Below are 19,406 nucleotides of genomic sequence, written 5' to 3'. Positions count from 1 at the left end.
GAGTCTCTGGAGTCTTCTCTGAAGGAGTAGATACTTTTCTTCCACATACAAGTGATCAGTTGCTGTCGGGTTTTTCTTATTATTTTGACCCTCCAGTCACTTCGTCTCAGGTTCCTAGTATCTTTCTGCATTGTTCAAATTAGTTACTAAGTAATGGCATGATTAACTGAGATGAAGGAAATGAAGGTTAGTTTTTAATTACTTTGTATTTGTATTTTTGTAAATTGGTAAGGTAATATATTTCATTGACTAAATTAGCCTCAAAATCCAGCCCCTATGGCCTACAGCAAATAAACTTGTGTGTTTCTGAAAAAAGAGTACACTGAAGAGGTTCGGTGATTGAGTGTGCTGAGAAATACGATTTCGGCTGAAGTCAGGAGATGAGTGGAGTTCTATTAAGGTGGTTCTTGGCATTCTTCCTACCCCTTAATTACTTGGATAGTTAAAAACTGTCCCAGCCCTAACAGAAGTGCAGGTATTGTAGCTTTGTTTAAGTAAGGAAAACAGGTTCTTTGGATAGCTGTTTGGTACACTTGTAATTATTAAGGTGGGTGGAAGCAGTTGAGCCCTGACTTGAAGCAGATACTTTGGTCGTAAATCCGTCCTGACTTGCCAATATGCACTGTTCTCTGCATGTGCTAAGTTAGGGTGGGGAGAGTTAGGTAAGTGAGACTTCTTCTGTAAGGTCTTGACTGTAGATGCAGACAAGTTAAACCAAGCGTGGTGGTTTATTCTGGGGCCAAGGCAGGAGGATTTCCAGTTTGAGGCCAGCATGTGAGATGTATATGAATATATAGCCATATCTTGGTTTGAAGAAAAAGAAAAAAAGACAAGCAAACAACAAATCAGCCACAAAGACAAGGGGCTCCCTTCTTGCAGTCTTTTAAGAACAGAAGCTCTCCTGACCTAGGAGGTAAGAGCTGTAGCTAAGCCCATGTGACCTCCTCTGCCTGGGCTGTTTACTTAGAGTGGTGCCTCTGTTCCTTCAGTCTCGAAACAGAAGGAATGTCTTTATTTCTGGGTTTTTGTCGGGAATAATTGAAAGGATACTTAAAAAGTAGAAATTATAGTAGATTCAGTATTATAAGCCTATACATTGTTATTCCTTGTAATAGAGTATTAAGTTGATAGTTCAAACCAGTAGGCACTTTACCATGGTCCACTCATTTTTTAAGGACAGTGAGAGTTTAGTTTGGGTGTATAGGAAAGTGTCTATCCTCTCTGCTCTCAGGTGAACAGATACATTGTAAAAGGACTAAGGAGTGTTGTGGGGAAGTCCCTAGTCAACAGGTTAGCAATGTATCAGTTCCTAGTGATTAGGCTCCACAACCCGGGAGCCACACTCATTAGCATCATCATTGGGTTTTAATGCAGTATGGACCAGTTGGCCAAGATGTCACTTCTGTATAACAGTCATGGGGGATATTTCCTAACATTTCAAGTATTCCTGTCTTCCAGCGTCTAGGATATTGTCTTGAGAAGGTTGTTTGGGAATCTTAACTGCTGACAGAAACTGACTCTGAAATTTGGGACCCTAATGTGACTATTTTTCTACGTAAGATGTTCCTTCCTACCCATGTGAAAAGCAAAAATAAAACGAGCTGAACATCTGAACTTTCTGGTTGTTTTAAAAGGCTTAAGATAGTTGTCAAAGATACGATACAAACAACTGCAGATACACAGGGCTTTTGGCCCTGAGCGGACGAGTGAAACTGTCCTGGCTTCCTCTTTGAAAACGTTCTCCATTCTACCAAAGAGTTCCTTTGACTGTTTCTAAATGTAATCTTGAAAGGGTTAAATTAGATTTTATAATGATTTGTTAGATAGTCTTCCTGGATTTTACTTAGTTTAGACAAGGCAACTCAGAAATAGATACATTGATTGAAGTGTGTCAAATTTGGAATTTGGGCTTTTGGATAGAAAGTAGGTTAACTGTGGGCGTGGTATGTCTTTTGGGAAAAAGCCATTGCTTAGCATAAGGACATTAACTTGGGAAGAAAATCATGAAACAGGGTTTAAGTTTCAAGTCAGTGAAAATGGAAAAACCTTTAAACTCTTTTTTACTTTCTGGTGGTTACTACATGCCTCTCTGTCACTTAAATGTTCCTTAGTTCTGTGACCAACAGAATTCAATCAGATTTAAGAACAGTTTTGTTTGTTTGTTTCTGGGAGTCAGGTTCTCGCTATGTAGCTCTGGCTGCCATGGAATTCACTGTAGACCAAGAGGCCAGCCTGCCTCTGCTTCCCGGGTGCTGAGAGTAAAGGCGTGCACCGCCATACCTTTTTTATTTTTTAATTTATTTACTTTTTTTTGGGGGGGGTATGGGTGTTTTGTTTGCACGAATGTGTGTATACCACGTGTGCCTGGTGTTCACAGAAACCAGAAGAGAATGACACATCCCCTGGAACCTAGTTATAGATGACTGAGCTACCATGTGGGTGCCAGGAACTGAGCCTGGGTCCTCTGTAAGAGAATCCAGTGCTCCTACTGCAGAACCATCTCTCCAGCCCAGGTCAGATCTTATATTGTAACAATAGACTTTTATTTACACTGGGTTCCTGGAAAAACCAGAAGTATGGTTGAAGAAAATGTAAGCAGAAGCTACTGCAAGTATGCATTGTGGTGAGACGCAAACGGAGCCCTGCTGGCTTGTAAGCTGAACTGAGTTGGCATCTCTTTGGAAGAGCCCATTGTTTTTGTGTTTGTTTTTACCGAGGAGAAGGCGACAATAGACCATTTCTTTTGACGTGTGAAATATGTTAGTATTTAGAAGTGAATATCCAGAATGCAAGATATACATTATATTTGGAAACTTTATTTTTCTAGGTTGAAACTTTTGCATTTTAAAATTTCTTTGTAATCTAAATTTCTGTTTAAAATGTGATCCAATAAAAGCCAGCCCAGACCTTATAGAAAGGAATACAAACCGTGATTTGGGTTCTGGTACTCACTTTACTCGGGACAGTGCTTCTGAAAACCTGACTTAGGGACTTTTATCTGAGTGTGTTAGCTATCCGTATGGAAGTGAGAATACTAGCGTCCGATGTATAGAAATACATGCTGACTGAAGCCTGCCATTTAGCTCGCACTGGCATGTTTGTATGATATCTTCATTCTGGGATTCAGATGTGCTTGATAATTTAGTTTCAGACGATGGGCTGGTACACCATTCAGAGGAGAGAGCGGAGCTGTGCAACAGTGAGACATGAACTCAGCCCCCAAGCATGTACACTTCTACACGCATGAAAATGGTGCACACTCATACATGTCCCTCACACCCCCCCCAAAAAGCATGCAAGCAATCGATCAAGCAAGTGCATTCCACGTACTGTTTATATAAAATTGCAGTGAAGGTCTGAGGCAGCACCTGAGCTTCAGGAAATGGGGAATGACAATAAATAGCCAGATTTTCCTACTCAAGGAAGTTCTGACAAGCAGGTAAGAGGGGCTTTCGGTTCTTAGGACTGTGCACAATGCATTGCATTTTTACTATATTTTAAGCTTAGTAAAGATTACATTATTTCCAGGAATGGAACTTTTAGCTTGTTAATTGGTTAAATAATTGTCTAATTTTCTCCAAGAGTGGAAATTGTTTAGGGGAAAGTTGTGTCTTACTGTGTATTTTAAAACTCTTAAGGGGAGTATTAATAAATAGTAGATAATACTGCATGTCTGTTATTTGACTGGCTCTTAATTACCGTTAGATTGCTTATTTGTGTTTCGTTGTTTGTTTTGAGCCAGGGTTTGTCCTGTAGTCCAGGCTAGCCTTGGTCTAGCTTCTTCTCCTAGGCATTTCCTGTATTCTTGACTCCAGCAAGAGTTCCTTCTACCTTCCTACGATCGGCACTAGCACCTCTTGCTTTTTCCCTTGTTTCGGGTTGGTAACCTCATTTTTCAGATCAGACAAACTGAGGTTAAATGTATACAGATAGGAGAGCTGAGGTTGAACTCAGGTGTGTCTGAATTGAAAACTGTTCTGTGTTGACTTCCCCCAACATGCTTTCCCAAAACGAAGGAATTCAAGATTAGGCTGTGAATTTTGTGGAAAATTGTGATCCTGGCTGTGCAAATTGTGGTACATTAGAATTTGTAATTAGAAGTAATGAAGAAGTATTTTGGGGGAACGTAGATTTGGTGATGATAGCTGAGGGTACTGTGCACAGTGGAAGAATAGTAACCTGGTCAGCAGGGTGGGCTCGGTGGACACTCAGGGCTTTATGTTCCCGATCCCTTTGTCTGCCTATAAGCTCCTTCATGGTGCAGCAAATGCAGACAGCCCTCTGTATTTGTAGGTCCTGCACTTACAGGGTCAAGCAACCTTGTGTTGAAAATACCGAGGAAAAAAATCCTTATGTGTTGAACATAAACATATTCATGATCCCCCTCACCTTTTATTTCTGGGACAATGCAGCATAAGAGCTATTTTATATAGGATTTATGCTGTGCTTATAGAAAATCCACAAGTGACTAGAGTGGTTGGTAGGATGTGTGTGGCTTTATACAGATACTGTCCCATTGCATTTGGTCAACACCCACATCTGTGGATATAGGTATTCCCCACAGGTATTCAAGAATGATAGTATTTAGACAGTAATTCAGTCTCAGAGTTCGAACTAAAGTTTTGATGTGTTTAGTCTTGGATAGCATTTTTTTTTAATTGATACCATATAGCATTTGAGTGGGAAGTCTGTTTTTTATAGTGCTCAATAAAGCAAGACAAAAAAAAAAAATTACTAAATGTGCATTTTTTTTTTTTTTTTTTTGCTTTAAAGTTAGTTTTTAGCCATTCTGAAAACAATATTGCATATTGTAAGATCTGGAGAAATCCCACATTAGGACAAAGGAAAGTGTCTAGCTTCCATTCAGGCCCAATCTCTTGTTGACATAACTGAAACTTATCATCAGCGTTTTTAAGATGGGGGGCAGAAAAGAGGGGGAAAGGATTTGAGCTGGATATGCTGGTTCATACTTGTGACCCCAATACTCCAGAGGATGAGGTAGGAGGAAGATTGCTAAGTTTGGGGGCAGCCCGAGCTTGAGACCCTGTCTTAAAAACAAAAAGATACCAAAAGAAAGAAGGAAAAAAATGGGAGTCACTTTAATTAAGTATAGGAGAAATTGTTAGGCACAGCTAGTAAAATATATGCCGGATTGAAGGTTTTTATGATGATGATAAGGTAGAGTTGATCGGAGGAGGAAGTCAGCATAGGTGTAGCCACCAGCCTTGGGTTTTTATTAGTCAAGGGTTTTTAAAAAACTCCCTTGGACTAAAAGCTGGAAGGGTTGCTTCTAAGTTTGAATATATTTTCCTTGCTGACTAGAGTTTTCTAGTAAACAAAGCATACATACTTTTTGCACACATATTTTTTATGCCCTTTCTTGGAAAGGAATTAAACTATTTGATTTTTGGGGAAGTTGGTTTAAAAAAAAAGTAACTTTTAAAAACATTCTTTTAATGATGCAATATCACCATCTTGTGGTGTTCTAGAATATTGTTTTCAGAGTTTCCAAACATGAGCATACATTAAATATTCAGTGCCTTGATGCTGGCCAAGGATTCCACCAGAACTTTACTTGCCAGCCTTTGTAAATGGGGCTGTGGAGTAAGAAATAAAAAGTGTGACTGAGGAAGAGAATAGGACATAATGCAACAGCTCTGCATTAAATTGGCGCAGCAATGGCTGACTTACTAATATTCCTCATTTTATGAAAAAAGTCGTATTTTCAATGAAGTAATTCTAAGCTTAAAACAACCTGTGTCCTGTCAGCCATTTCTTATTTAAGTACCCTGTGGTGTGATCTTGTGCCCTGCTTTGTTCTGAATAACTGATCTGGTTTTCTCTCTATAGTGTTAAGAGTCAGGTGAATAGGAAACTGCTTTGTTGCAGAATTCTGTTAGCTTGAGAGCCTAAGAAGAGCCGAGTGCAGATGGACTCATTACACTGGGCAGTAAGTCCACTGACTGTCCCAATTTCCACACAACTGAGATGCTTCCAAGGATGGGAGACTGAAATGTGGACAGACGGTCCTGTGCTAACCATGTGCTAACCCAGCTACTTTCCCTGTCATCTTGATTTATAAAGTTATTAAAATACCTAGCATTATCTTTTTATAAATTATCTTTCTGTGTAGAAGCAACATTCTTGGTTTAGCTTGAATCGTATTCTATAGTTTGCATTTTTGATAATTAATTTGACTTAATTATTTCACAAAGATTTCATGCATCATAATACCATGATATACATTGCAGAAATACATAATTCTTACTTGCCAAATATACCTTAATAAAGCTGAGAGGGAGATAAAAAACTGTCTTTAACCTTATGGTGTTTAGAAAAAAAGGTGAGCTATGAAGTCATTCATCTGAAGGCTCATTCATGCAAGTGAGAAAGACAGCATGCTGGTGTGTAGTGAAGAAAGTAGAAACAGGCCGAAGAAGCTTACATTCTGAAAAAGAATGTCCAATTTCTACTTGTAAAAGCAGTAAAAGCAGTGTGGTAAATGTAATAATACAGGTATGAAATTGCATGCCATGGAGCAGCGGTTCATTAGCAGGACCTTTGCACCCAACTTCACCAAGCATTGTCTCAGTTCTGTGATGGGCAGTCACACTGTCTTTTGAATCCCGGAAGCAGCCATGCTCTTTACCACAGACAAAATTGTGGTAAAGACGAGTCTCAAACTTTGAACTGCTGATTCACCTGTGCTCTTCTCCCCCACCTCTTATTTTAATTCTTTAATTTTTTTTTTTAACAGTCCAGTCTTTATCCCCCACCAGCCCCATCTGCTCTCTGATTGTTCCTCATCTGTGCTGGCTGGGTTTTGTGTGTCTACTTGACACAAGCTGGAGTTATCACAGAGAGAGGAGAGGAGCCTCAGTTGAGGAAATTTGTCCATGGGATCCAGCTGTAAGGGATTTTCTCAGTTAGTGAGCAAGGGTGGGAGGGCCTATTGTGTGGTGCCATTTCTGGGCTGGTGGTTCAGGATTTCAATAAGAAAGCAAGCAAGGCAAGGGGAAGCAAGCCAGTGAGCAGCATCCTCAGTGGCCTCTGCATCAGCTCCTCCATGTCCCTGCCCTGTGTGTGTTCTTGTCCTGACTGATGATGAACAGCACTGTGGACGTGTAAGCTGAATAAACCCTTTCCTTCCCAACTTCCCTCTTGGTCATGATGTTTTGTGAAGGAATACAAGACATCATCCTATACCCGACCCCACCCCCTCTCCAAGAGCATGTCCCCAACACACCAGACCTCCCCACTCCCTGGGCCCTAAGTCTTGAGAGTTAGGTGCATCTTCTCAGAGGTCACACCTAGCAGTCCCCTGCTATTTATATGTTGGGGGCCTCATATCAACCAGCTGGTGTATGCTGTCTAGTTGGTAATTCAGTGTCTGAGAAATCTTGAGGGTCCAGGTCAGTTGAGACTGCTGGTCTTCCTGTGGGGTTGCCCTCCTCCTAAGCTTCTTCTAGCTTTCCCCTAATTCAACCACAAGGGTCCCCGGCTTCTGTCCATTGGCTGGGTGTTAGTATCTGCATCTGATTCCTTCAGCTGCTTGTTGGGCCTTTCGGAGGGCAGTCATGCTAGGCTCCCGTTTCTAAGCACAGCATAGCATCAGTAATAGTGTCAGGCCTTGGGGCCTCCCCTTGATATAGATCCCAATTTGGGCTGGTCATTGGATCTCTTTACCTCAGTCTCTTCTCCATTTTTGTCCCCGTAGTTCTTTCCGACAGGACAATTCTGGGTCAGAGTTTTTGACTGTGGGATGGCACCCCAGCCCTACACTTGATGTCCTGTCTTTCTACTGGAGGTGGGCTGTACACATTCCCCCCTCCCCACTGTAGGACATTTCTTTCTTGAGAAACTTGAAGACAGATCTTTCTGTTCTTTGGTTAGAGTTATCCCAAGAGATATTGCATTTGTGACTGTTGTGCTGGGTGTCATCTCTCTTAAGTTCTTTCTCAGCCTGTTTATCATTTGTATAATGGAAGGCTCTTGATTTATTTGAGTTAATTTTATGTCCAGTCACTTTGCTGAAATTGTTTATCATCTGTAGAAGTTCTTGGGTGGAATTTTTGGTGTTGCTTATATATATATAAGCTGCAAATAGTGATGATACCTTTACTTTTTGCCAATTTGTATCCACTTGATCTCTTTTTGTTGTCTTATTGTTCTAGCTAGCACTTCGAGTACTATATGGAGTAGACATGGGGAGAGTGGCCACCTTTGTCTTGTCCCTGATTTTAGTGGGATTGCTTCAACTATCTCTCCAATTAATTTAATATTGGCTGTTGATTTGCTGTATATTGCTTTTATTATGTTTAGGTCTGGGCCTTGAATTCCTGACCTCTCCAATACTTTTAACATAAAGGGATGTTGTATTTTGTCAAATGCTTTTTCAGCATCTAACGAGATGATCGTGTGCTTTATTTTTTTTCTCTGAGTTTGTTTATATAGTGGATATTAATGGATTTTCGTGTACATTGAACCAACCTTGCGTCCCTGGGATGAAGCCTACTGGACTGTGGTGAATGATGGCTTGATATGCTCTTGGATTTAGTTTACATTTTTATAAAATAATATTTATGTGCTTTTAAAGCTGTTAAGTTGGGTCTTAGGGAGGGTATTAGGTTTATTCACATTTATCATTTTTTTTTTATTCACTGAGTTTTAAATTTTGTGTTGTTGATACAAGAACTATGATTCAGGATTTGTAACTTTCTAGCTCCCTGTCCTTGGGTCAAGCTTCTCTAGCACTCGGTGCTCTCTTCCCTATCTCATTACTGAGTTATTTCCTTTCTCTTAATATTGTTTCCAGAACTAGAATTTCCATTGTTGAAAATGTCACCGTCTGTTATTGTTTAATTTGTGCGTTCTTACAGATCATCAGTGTGACTGCCTATTCACTGGTCCAGGCCTATGGATCTGTGACAGTATTTCATTTACTAATTTGTTTTTATGAGACAGTGTGTCATTGTGTAGCTTTGGTTATCCTGGAACTCATTAAGTTGCCCAGGCTGACATTGAACTGACAGAGATCCTCCTGCCTCTGCTTTCCCATACTGGATTAGAGGCATGCACCACCATGCCCAGCTTTCTACCTCAACCCTTCTACATGAGGGTTTGATAGGTCTGTAATTTCAGAGTACTAGAAATATAGTATATTGCTTATATATAGGATTCTCTTATAGTCTCTGCAGCTGAATAACAACCCTGTAGAATTTTCAAAGAGTTGAACTGGATGAAATTACCTTAGATGTGCTCTCTGTCTCCTCTACAAGTAGATTTTAACCTAGTCTCACTTGGCCGACGATCTACTTTGTTGAAGAGTTTGGTGAAGTTGGACTTTGTTGTTTCCCTTGCCTTGCTTACTATCCGAGTTCTTGCATTGGAATTGACTCTACAGTCTTTTCCTGTTCTTATATGCAGAATGTTGTCCCTATGGGTTGTGAAAAACACCGTATTAATATTGCTTAGTGGTGATTGATCAGCATCCTTTCTTAGTCCTCTCAGTAACTGTTCCAGAATATCTCCTCTATGAGCAAGCCTGTACCATCTGTGTTTAATACCTCTGACAAACTGACTGCAAATATTTCTTCTCCATCGATCCAATCCTGGCTGTTTCTAATACAGGGATATTAACAGGTTTTCTTTGAACACCATACCCCAAATGAAAAATGTCTAACGTCTCAATTAGAGTAACAACTAGCTTTTGATAAGCGGGTACTTAGACCATAGAATCAAAGTCTAAGGTGTGTGTGTCCTGGGTTTTATGTGCTGCTCCTTCCATCATGGAGCTGATGGCTCCGCTTTTTGTTGTTGTTGTTGTTCTGATGATACAACAGTGAACTGTGGGAAATACAGCTCAACTCACAGGTCTTAGGTAGCAGCACCGGAAACGTCCTCGGCACTTGGCCACAGAGCTGGCTCTTGTAAACTTTGTGATGTTGTCTCTCCTCACTTGTTCCTCTTCTTCCTCTGCTACTCTGACACCATCGTCTGCTCCCATTGAAGTGGAAAATCTTAGTTTCACGTTTTATGTTTTAATGGCATAATCCTGTGGTCATAATACCCCAGTATTTCTCTCATGTTGCCAATGTGTTTGTTCAGTCTCCTTTGAATATAGTAGCCTCATAGCTGCCAATGGTATCATTCCAAATGCAGTTTTCATTATTGAAGCCCCTCAATATATATGAAGATAAAACTATAGTTTGTTGCCCAGTAGAATTAGAATTTTATTTTCCTATTAGCTTTTTTACGTCGTGTTCCATTGCCCAGACATAGTGTTAACTCTGTAATTCTGTACCTCATGGGCTGGAGAAACTTTTCAATGGCAGTAGAGCATACTGTTTTAGTACAGTATCCGGGTTTGATTCCAAACACTGGGCAGCTCAAAACCATCTAGTTCCAGTTTCAGGGATCTGAAGTACTTCTTCTACACGCGTCCTCATGCATGTGATATCTGTGCATGCACACATATATGCACACATACATAAAAACTAGTTTTAGAGAATGGTGAGACTGGAGAGATGCTCATTTCTTAAGAGAAATGACTGCTCTTATAGAGGACCCAGGTTCTGTTCTTTGTACAGTCTTCTGTAACTCCAATTTTAGGGATGTACTGCGCCCTTCTGACTCCATGGGCACCAGGAATGTATTAAGGTATATTTTCAGGTTATTTTCTAGGATGCCTCTTCTCCCTGACTGAATGAAGGTAATCTGCTTCTCTCTTGTATTCCAGAAGTACTTGGCATTCTGTGTCACACTGAAAACTGTTTGTGTTTGCAGGGTTGTCTCCTCACCAGACTATGAGCTCCTTGACAGAAGAAATCGTGTCTTATTCATCTTTCTATCCTCAGTGTCTGGCACAGTTCCTGATACACAGTAAGCCACTAACCATTTTTGTTGTAAGTGAAAATTATGGAGGTAGGAGTCAGATAGTGTACATTGCTTATTAGTTTTTATACCTATATAGATCAGTTAATGTAATTTTATAAAAATAAGGCATTTGCAAGGTACACACCTTTAGTTCCAGTGCTCAGAAGACAGGCAGATGGATCTCTCTTAAGTTTGAACCCCAACTGGGTCTGCACACCAAGTTCCAGGCCAGCCAGGACTTCATAGAGAGATCCTGTCTCTAAATAAATAAATAATAAAAATTAAAAACTGAAGCTCTGCATTTTACATTTTGAGGTTCAGCTTTTTTAATCATTTCATCCTGTTTTCCAGTATTGTGTGTGTTCTTGAGATTGTGGGTTAGAATGCATAGGGGGTTTATATAAAACAGAAGGAGAAATGGGCAGGTCAGTCAGGATAGAGGAAAAACTAGCAGTCTTTCAACAGACTGGCAGCAAGTTCCCATGTATGGAGTGCTCTAAACTTATACATTTCTTCTTAGAGAACTAAGCTGATGCATGCTTGTCTTACATCTCGGCTAGTATCTGTCTAGTAGAATAATGAAGTCCTTTGTTTTGGATTGTTTAATTTTAAGTCCATCTTTAAATAATAATAATAATAAAAACCTCTTTTAGCTTTAATGCCCAGAGAAAGGAATATCTTCACTGAAAACTAACTAAATGGGTGAGAGTTTTACTATACCCTTTGTCTTCACCATAAACTTTAGAAATGACACTTGGTAGATTAGTGACTTACCCTGTCTTCTGTCTACTTTTTGACTTTCATGCATTGTTTAAATTGCTGAGGCTGTGGCTATAGGCCAGTAAATAAAGCACTTGCCGTCTAGGCATGAGGACCAGAGTTTGGATCCCCACAACCAGTGGAGAAGCTGGGCAGACTTGGCAGCTGCCTAATGCTGACACTAGAGAGTTAAGGATAGGATTTTCCAGAGCAGGTCAGGAAGTTAGATGAACAAGAATCGCTGAGCTTGGGGTCCAGTGAGAGACTGGCAGAAAAAGAGTAAATGCAACCGAGGAAGACATTTGAAGTCAATTTCAGGCATCCATATACATAATACCATCTTTTCACATATATATGAACTTAGATACACATGCACACCACACACACACACACACACACACACACACACACACACACACGGAAAAAAGAAAAGAATATGTAATTTGAACATGCCAGATTATATGTCCCATTTGGAAGCTGTTAGTAAACATAACTATTTATGAGCCCAGCATTTCAAAGTTAAGCCTAGATCACTGCTAACATGGTTAAGGAGCCAACTGAGACTGACTCCCATACTTTCTTTCCCACCCCTGGTCAGCCTGCCCTATTGAAGTGTTTTTGTCACCTCCCACCCTCTCCCCAACATGGCCTTGTTTTGTGGTTCAGGCTGGCCTGAGATTTGAACTCTTACTGCTTCTGCTGTGAAAGACACCTTTCACAATAGTCACAAACAGTATGAAATACCTTGGTGTGACTCTGACTAAGCAAGTGAAGGACCTGTATGACAAGAACTTCAAATCTCTAAAGAAGGAAATCGAGGAAGATCTCAGAAGATGGAAAGATCTCCCATGCTCATGGATTGGAAGGATCAACATTGTAAAAATGGCCATCTTTCCAAAAGCAATCTGCGGATTCAATGCAATCCCCATCAAAATTCCAACCAAATTCTTCATAGAGTTTGGAAAGAGCAATGTGTAATTTCATCTGGAATAACAAAAGACCTAGAATAGCAAAATCCATCCTCAACAATAAGAAAACATCTGCGGGAATTACCGTCCCTGACCTCAAGCTATATTACAAGGCAATTGTGTTAAAAACTGCATGATACTGGTACAGAGATAGGCACGTGGATCAATGGAATAGAATAGAAGATCCAGAAATGAGCCCTAACATATATGGTCACTTGATTTTTGACAAAGGAACTGTAAACATTCAATGGAAAAAGGACAGCCTATTCAACAAATGGTGTTGGTCGAACTGGCACTCAGCATGCAGAAGAAGGAAATAGACCCTTTCTTATCTCCTTGTACAAAGCTAAAGTGCAAGTGGATCAAAGATCTCCACATTAAGCTAGGTACAGTGAAACTATTAGAAGAGAAAGTAGGGAAAACCTTAGAACACATAGGCACAGGAGAAAATTTCCTGAACAGAACACCAATGGCTCATGCTCTAAGGTCAAATATCGACAAATGGAACTTAATGAGATTGCAAAGTTTCTGTAAGGCTAAGGACACTGTCAAGAAAACAAAACGGCAGCCAACAGATTGGGAAAAGATCTTGACCAACCCCACATCTGATAGAGGCCTAATATCCAAGGTATACAAAAAACACAAGAAGTTAGACACCAGAGAATCAAACAACCCTATTAAAAATGGGGTACAGAGCTAAACAAAAAGTTCTCAATTGAGGAATATCGAATGGTGGAAAAGCATCTAAGGAAGTGCTCGACATTCCTTGTCATCAGGGAAATGCAAATAAAACAATCCTGACATTCCACCTCACACCAGTCAGAAAGCCCAAGATCAAAAAAATCAGATGACAGCAGATGCTGGCGAGGATGCTGAGAAAGAGGAACACTTCTCCACTGTTGGTGGGGTTGTAAACTGGTACAACCACTCTGGAAATCAGTCTGGCCATTCCTCAGAAAATTGGACAGAGTACTACCTAAAGACCCACTATTCCACTTCTGTGCATATATACCCCAGAGAAGCTCCAACATACAACAATGACACATGCACCACAATGTTCATAGCAGCCCTATTTACAATAGCCAGAAGCTGGAAAGAACCAGATGTCCTTTAGTCGATGAATGGATACAAAAATTGTGGTCTATTTACACAATGGAGTACTACTCAGTTATTAGAAACAATGACTTTATGAAATTCCTAGGAAAATGGATGCATCTAGAGAATATCATCCTGTGTGAGGTAACCTAGTCACAAAAGAATAGACATAATATGCAGTCACTGATAATTGGATACTAGCCCCAGAAAGCTCTGAATACCCCAGAAACAACTCACAGGCCATATGAAGCTCAAGAAAAACAAAGGCCAAAAAGTGAACACCTTAGTCCTTCTTAGGAAAGAAAATAAGTGTATAGAATCCTCTCAAAGTGTGGTACACCTAGACCTAAAATCATTAATAATCCAAGAGCCAGGAATATAGCCTTGTGGCAACTTTTGGTATTCAAAGATCATTATGTTTAATCTATACACACTATGAAAACTCTGACTGTTTCCATGTTACGTTCTGTTCTACATGTACTTTATGCTTATGGTAACTAGTAAGATTTCAGTGCATACAATCAAACTTCTAAAAGAATTAAGTACTGACAAAAATATATTCATATAGTGTTATACCAAAATGTTTTTAGAAATCTGTACATGTATCTCTCTTTCTTAAATAAAGTTGTAAGAAAAAAAAAGATGCTGAGCCATCTTGCCAGTCCTGACAGTTTAGTTACTGTGGTTTTGTTAATGATGCATAGTTCTCATCTTATATGTAATCAAAAGATGAAGTTAATCCCTTTCATGTTTACCTTGCTAGTTGTACTTTATATTTACATTGTTATATATCCTGTGTTGGTTGTTTACATGTGAACTGACATGAGGGATATCCAGTTTCATATTTTCCTGCATTGGCACTTTCAGGACCATTTAATTTTCTGTCTTCTGTTGTGATTTCTGTTGCAGTTGTCCTGCTGCTGTGATGGCAGGCTCCGTAGACAGTCATTGACAGGGAGGTAATCATTTTCATCACTGTGGACTGTAGCCTGTTCTGCTCTTGTTGCTCTCTGGGCTTTTTGTAAGGTTTTAAATTAAAAAAAAAATTATTTATTTGTTTGTCTGTCTGCCTATTTATTTATTTATTTATTCATTCATTCATTCATTCATTCATTCATTCATTCATTCATTCTTGCCAGTTGTAATTATTTTCCAGGATTACTGCCGAGTAAGCTCATGCACAGATCCTAGTTCTTTCTGAACTTTGGCTGGCAGGTTCAATTCTGCTGTTCTGGCCCAAAGTTCACTCCAGGCTGACTGATTTAAACTAGCTTCTTTCAGCTTTTGACTGAATTGCTCAGCTTGGCCTCAAACTAACTGGTAATCTATTCTAATCTCCTGACTTATCATTCTCTGGCTCATCTGTCTTCAGCTGCAACCTGTCCTGGTAAAACTGCCTCTTTTTCTTTCTCTCCTCCCCATTCTCTGTTTCTGTATGTATGTTCCTGTTTCTGCCTCTTTTTCTCTCTTCAAACTGCTCTCTTAATTAGCCTTATTTTCCTGTCTGTTCTCATAAGAGTTGGGAGTATCCCGTCTCTGACTCATTCAAAATCTTTCTCTGATTCATCACTTTGTCTGCCCCTCAATAAGACATCACTGTCAAGTATGACTGCCTCCTTCTACAATCTTTTCCTTTATTGTTTGGAATTAACGGTGTGTACTAGTTCTGTCTGTATGTCAACCAGAGGTATTAAAGGTGTGCCATTCCAGCTGGATCTCAGAGACCTAGAAGGTCTTTGAATGTGATCCTTTGCCAGAGCAGCCATGTTGCTGAGTTAAAATTCCTCACAGTTTTTCATACCCAGTGTGGGCTGGGTCTTATTCTTTGATACTAGCTGGGGCTGTCCAGTCAACTCTGACAGCCTACCACTTGGTTTCTTACCCTTCATTTTAATCTCCTGATACAGAGCTCCGATTTTGGCCCCTTCAAACTTCTTTCGGTAACGTATTACTGCATCTGGTACATGGGTATGTTTTGATATGCATTGTTCTGTTTTAGCGCTCTTTGTTTCTGCATCAATCTTGCAAACCATTTATTTCCTATTGTTTTGTTAGTTTTCCTGGGAAATGTGAACAGATATTCATTCTTTCTACGCAGAGCACTGACAACAGACCAAAGAAACAGTTGCATCCAAGTCCAGCTTGGTGAACCCATGGTTCACTGGAGTTCTTTAAGAGCATGGTTGAAGACCATGGGTGTGTCTGTAGTTGCATTGCCACAGCATAGCTGACAGCGTATGAAAGCTGCATTCCTAGAGCTTGCTCCCTGACCGAGTCTCAGGCAGTTCTCGGCAATCACTTACCGATTGCATAATCTTGGCAAGGGACTTTGTGAATCTTAACTACTCAAGTTTTGAGTCCTATTTTCTAAGCCCAACTTTTCTCAGCTTCTGGAGTCTTAATGGGCCTCCCTCTTCCCTCCAGTAGGGAATAGTTCAATTCAGAGAAAATAGCTAGGAAGCAGGTAAGCTTGCCAAGAAAAAGCTTTTATCTTTATTGATACTTTGATTACTATTTTTCTAGTTCAGTATCATCTCTTTATTGGTTTCTTCAGGTTAATTGTGCGTAATTAACTCGGGACTTTAAATTCCTTTGCCTAATGTGGATCAATGGAATAGAATAGAAGATCCAGAAATGAGCCCTCATGTATATGGTCACCTGATTTTTGACAAAGGAGCAGAAAACATTCAATGGAAAAAGGACAGCCTATTCAACAAATGGTGCTGGTCCAACTGGCACTCAGCATGCAAAAGAATGAAAATAGACCCTTTCTTATCTCCTTGTACAAAGCTCAAGTGTAAGTGGATCAAAGATCTCCACATTAAACCAGATACACTGAAACTATTAGATGAGAAAGTAGGGAAAACCTTAGAACACATAGGCACAGGAGAAAATTTCCTGAACAAAACACCAATGGCTCAAGCTCTAAGGTCAAAGATTAACAAATGGGACTTAATGAGATTGCAAAGTTTCTGTAAGGCTAAGGACATCGTCAAGAAAACAAAACGGCAACCAACAGAATGGGAAAAGATCTTTACCAACACCACATCAGATAGAGGCCTAATATCCAAGGTATACAAAGAACTCAAAAAGCTAGACACCAGAGAATCAAATAACCCTATTAAAAAATGGGGTACAGAGCTAAACAAATCATTTTCAGTTGAGGAACACCGAATGGCCGAGAAACACCTGAGGAAGTGCTCGACATCCTTAGCCATCAGGGAAATGCAAATCAAATCAACCCTGAGATTCCACCTCACACCAGTCAGATTGGCCAAGATCCAAAACTCAGATGACAGCAGATGCTGGCGAAGCTGCGGAGAAAGAGGAACACTTCTCCACTGTTGGTGGGGTTGCAAACTAATACAACCACTCTGGAAATCTGTCTGGCGATACCTCAGAAAATTGGATATAGTACTACCTGAAGACCCAGCTATTCCACTTCTGGGCATATACCCCAGAGACACTTTAATACACAACAAAGATATATGCACCACAATGTTCATAGCGGCTCTATTTATAATAGCCAGAAGCTGGAAGGAACCCAGATGTTCCTCAGAAGATGAATGGATACAAAAATTGTGGTACATATACACAATGGAATACTACTCAGCCACCAGAAACAGTGACTTAACCAAATTCTTAAGAAAATGGCTGCATCTAGAGAATATCATCCTGAGTGAGATAACCCAGTCACAAAAGAACAGACATAATATGCAGTCACTGATAGTGGGATGCTAACCCCAGAAGCTTGCACTCCCCCAGAAACAACTCACAGACTGTATGAAGTCCAAGAAATAAAGAAAAGAAAAGAAAACAAAAAAAATATTTACAAAACAAGAAAACTTTAACTATTTCCATGTTACATTTTGTTTTACATGTACTTTAGCTCATTGTAACTATTAAGTTTTCAAGGCATACAACCAAACCTTGAAAAAAAATCAAGGACTGACTAAAAAATATATTCATATAGTTTTATATAAAAATTATGTTAAAATCTGAAAAAAAGTACTGACAAAAAATGTATAATTTTAAGCAAAAAATGTTTAAAATCTGTACATTTATCTTTGTTTTGTAAAATAAAGTTGTTTAAAAAAAAATTCCTTTGCCTAGGTCACTTGATAATGCTATACATACTGCTGTGTAAGCATAACTTCTTGTTTTGGTATTCCACAAACTTTTATGTATAATATCTTTGCATTCATGTTTTTTCACTTGCAAATTACTATTATGGCTTGTTCAATGCACAGAATGCTAAAACAGAAAAAAATAAAGTATGTCCGTTCTCTTGTTCCTTCTATAGTTGCTTTTTTGCTTCTTACTTTCCACTTAGTCATCAGGTGTTGTTTTTCACAATACTGAGTTGCTGGGCTGGATTGGGAGGTGTCAGCAGGAGTCATTTTACCTAGGGGTAATCTGAAGCTTCACATTTGAGGTTTGGAAAGGGATGTCTTTTACTGATTCATGGTCTGGGTCTTTGTAGGTAGTAAGGGAAAAGGGCCCTTGTGAAAACAATTAAGTAGCTCATAGGTGTTGCAATGAAAAACAGAGCTGAGGTTAAAAGGATGGAGGGTTAATGTTCAAACAGCTTAATCAGAAATACAAGGAATGAAAAAGAGCTTACAGCTGAGTATGAGATAGCCTAGGAGACAGAAGAGCAGAGCAGGCGGACCAGTGTTGGTAAACTGGCAGGCCATCCTCTGTGAATCTTGTCCTCACTCCGGAGCGTGGATGCTGGGCTCTATTGCTGCTTTACATGTTCTTGCTTCTAATGCAGCCAGTTATAACAGACTAAGTCAAAGCAGTTTCTAAGAAAGCGAAGAGACCCAGACCTGATTTATAAATCAGGAGTTAGTAAGAACATACGTAGCTATTTTCTGAAGGCTCTGAGGAACAAAAGGGGTTTAGTACAATTAACAGCGCTGAGACACCTACAGGACTGGTGCTAGCAAGAGCAGCCAGTGATTACTAACTAACAAACAAGCAGACAGTCAGCGACTTTCAATGTTGAAGTCAGAGGTGGACAAAGCAGGATTGGGGGCTTCAACTACCTGTCACTAGTGAACTTCATGTGAACAGATGATGGTCATCTCTTTGGTAGAGACAGAGGACATGCCTAGAACATGGTTCAGCCTGTGATAGCCCAGAGAAATAACAGTCTCACAGTGATTATCTCATCTCTTGTCCAGTTTTTAGCACAGTTTTATCAAAACCACAAGACAAAGAAGTTTAATGTTTCCTCTCCTGGCATATCTTCCACTTTTGAGACTTTCTTTTGCTTTTTCTTTTCTTAATTTCCAATAGCTTTTAATAAAGCTTGAGTTTGGCTTGCTTGCTCCTATGAGTACCTTTAATGATTTTTGTGTGAGAGTGAACTCAGAAGCTGCTGTTCCAGGTTGGTCTTTGGTAGCAATGAGTGTCTGTCATCCTGCTTGTATCAAACACAGTTGTGTAGAGAGGTCCTGTCACTATAAAAACCCTGGAGTTCCAGAACCGACTGTACCATCTGCCATAGGCATTTCAGTGGTCCACACTTGCTTCAGGAGTCACCCGCCGTGTGCTTGTCCTGGAGCCAGTCCCAGCGTCTTAGTAGTCACTGCCTCAGTCACTGTAGCAATCTGTGTATGTTTCCCTAACACTCAAGTGTGCCTTCAAAGTTGTGAGGGTATTGAGACCTACCAAAGCTGTTTTTGGCACAATTGACTGTTT

The 19,406-nt window shown here is 39.9% G+C and overlaps 1 protein-coding gene across 2 annotated transcripts in view; it reads left to right on the top strand.

Annotated features, from left to right (window-relative positions):
- The window catches only part of WWP1 (WW domain containing E3 ubiquitin protein ligase 1), an 84,513-nt gene that overhangs the window by 6,356 nt on the left and 58,751 nt on the right, over positions 1-19,406 (top strand). For both annotated transcript variants that reach the window (XM_080938614.1, XM_080938613.1), the window contains exon 3: positions 10,786-10,881. The gene's annotated coding sequence lies outside the window, so the exon portion shown is untranslated. The remainder of the gene's footprint in view (positions 1-10,785; positions 10,882-19,406) is intronic.

The sequence above is a fragment of the Micromys minutus genome (genome assembly GCF_963924665.1).
Source record: "Micromys minutus genome assembly, chromosome: 26".
Lineage (NCBI taxonomy): Eukaryota > Metazoa > Chordata > Mammalia > Rodentia > Muridae > Micromys > Micromys minutus.
The sequence above is the reverse complement of the archived record's forward strand: the minus strand, read 5'-3'. Positions and strand labels throughout refer to the sequence as shown.